This window comes from Mirounga leonina, unplaced genomic scaffold (genome assembly GCF_011800145.1).
Source record: "Mirounga leonina isolate KUSES-001 unplaced genomic scaffold, KU_Mleo_1.0 Mir_94, whole genome shotgun sequence".
Taxonomy (NCBI): domain Eukaryota; kingdom Metazoa; phylum Chordata; class Mammalia; order Carnivora; family Phocidae; genus Mirounga; species Mirounga leonina.
Genome location: NW_023270855.1, coordinates 42468329 through 42470769, shown reverse-complemented (window position 1 = coordinate 42470769; position 2441 = coordinate 42468329). Strand labels below are relative to the sequence as shown.

Below are 2441 nucleotides of genomic sequence, written 5' to 3'. Positions count from 1 at the left end.
AAGAGGAAATAATGCACACTCATTACATAGGTGTTGAAGACACTGAGTTCAAAGCTGCTCATCATTCTCAACTATTGTTTCCACTGTCTGCTTAATGGATGAACCATAGTAAGTTGGACTTTCTTCTCCTATGTTAAATTACTAACGGAAAAATATCTAAAATCCACTGAGGCCTTCGTATGTCTTAGACCCCGTTCTAGGTCATAGGAATAAAGCAGTGAACAAATGGATCAGCATCCCTGCCCTTACGGAGCAAGCCCATACATAGTAGGAAAAGAAATACACAGTATGTTGAATAGCAGTAAGTTTAAGGGGGAGAATATAAAGCATACGAGAGGGATATGAGACATGAGACGTTGCAGGTACAAATTTTACATGAGGCTTGTGAAGAAAACCTCGGAGAAGGTGGGGAAGCCAGCCAGGGCTTTGGGGAAGACCATTCCATATTAACCGCGGAGCACGTGCAAAGGCACTGAGAGCTTGTATTGTATCCTGTGTGTCACACACAGCACTCTTCAGTGCCTCAGGATCTTTGCACGGCTTTTTTTCCCCTCTCTGCTGGGACCGTGTCTCCCCACCCCACCCTTGCATTGCATACTAATTCCTGTCCTTCAGGTTTCAGTTCGAGGGTCACCAATTTAGAGAGATTTCCCAGGCACTGTTGTCCACCCTCCCAACAACCATTCTCTGCTTCTTGCCTGCTAGCACAACACTGATTTTGTTGGGTGGACAGCTTCCCTTTCCCCAGTCCCAGGGGCTGAGCCTGCACCGGCCTGTTGTGGTGGTGCTGGGGACGGTTGTGGTTGTGGTTGTGGTTGTAGTTGTTTTAATCCCAAGCTGCCAGTGGCACTTAATTTTTTCTTTTCAACATCCTGTTCTGGAGCTTTCTTGGTCCTTTTGGCCTGAAAATCGAAGAGTCAGGTATTGGCATGGGCCATGGGAAGACTGGCCAACGCCCTGACGTTCTTTGTAATGACTCTGGCGTTCTCCTTCTTATAGACATTCTACATGGGTATGATCGACCCGGTCATCTGAGTTCTTCAGCAGAGTAGTCTTCCTCTTTGGGGGCCGAGGGCTTCCTGGGGAAGAGGGTGAGCCTGGAGCATCCCTCCCTCAGTCGCTGCCTGTTGGCCTGCAGGGGCTCCGAGGACTTCCTCCATCTTCTTGGATCCTCTGAGAGCCCAATGGTCCGGGCCACCTTCTTGTGGATGCCATCCTCCCCGTAACTCTTCCAAGCTGAAGCCCCTGCCAGCTTGCACTTTGGTGTGATACCTCCCCACGGGGCACCTCATGATGGGCCGGATGGGTTGATAGGACACGGGGCTCAGGGTGCCGGGGTGTGCCTGGGCTTCCCCGGCCTTGCATCTGCGGATCTTCTGCTCTGGCCGGTTGAGCCACGTGGCCACGTGCCGCTGCCCCAGTCCTTGTGGAAGCCAGGCTTCGGGATCATGCCATTCTGGCTGGGCTCCATGGCTGCTGCCTATGGGCCTGGGGGTGTGGGAGAGGGGAGCTTGTCCAACCCTGGGCTCTGGCTGGGTGTCCCCAGAGCCCAGGCTGCGGCCCTGTCCCCTCTGTGGCAGGGCGGGAGCAGCCCTGGAGTGCTGCCTGCTGCCAATGGGGCCTGGATCCAGCATACTCTGAGCCTTCACTGTTTTAAGGCTATGATGGTAAGCCCAGGGGGGTGGGTAAGGGACAGCTAGGTGACCAAGTTCCAGTTAGTGGGAAGTTGGGGAAGTATGTTGGGATTTCTGGGGGAAATAATTCTCCCTGATAAAAAGGAGCAGCAGGTTAGTATCCAAAATCTACAAAGAACTTACCAAACTCAACACCCAAAAAACAAATAACCCAGTTAAGTAATGGGCAGAAGACATGAATAGACACTTTCTCCAAAGAAGACATCCAGATGGCTACCAGACATACGAAAAGAAGCTCAACATCACTCATCATCAGGGAAATACCACGATGAGATACCGTCTCACACCTGTCAGGATGGTTAATTAATATTAATATTAATTAATATTAATAACACAAGAAACAACAGGTATTGGTGAGGATGTGGAGAAAGGGGAATCCCCTTGTACTGTTGGTGGAAATGCAAACTGGTGCAGTCATTCTGGAGAACAGTATGGAAGCTCCTCAAAATGTTAAAAATAGAATTACCCTGGGATCCAGCAATTGCACTCCTAGGTATTTACCCAAAGGATACAAAAATACAGATTCAAAGGGATACATGCATCCCGATGTTTATAGCAGCATTATTAACAATAGCCAAACTACGGGGCGCCTGGGTGGCTCAGATGGTTAAGCGTCTGCCTTCAGCTCAGGTCATGATCCCAGGGTCCTGGGATCGAGTCCCGCATTGGGCTCCCTGCTCCTTGGGAGCCTGCTTCTCCCTCTGCCTCTCTCTCTCTCTGTCTCTCATGAATAAATAAATAAAATAT

At 50.1% G+C, this 2441-nt stretch overlaps 1 pseudogene; it reads right to left on the bottom strand.

Annotated features, from left to right (window-relative positions):
* Positions 1 to 701: 701 nt before the first annotated feature.
* On the bottom strand, positions 702 to 1810 carry LOC118005565 (annotated as a pseudogene).
* Positions 1811 to 2441: the final 631 nt, after the last annotated feature.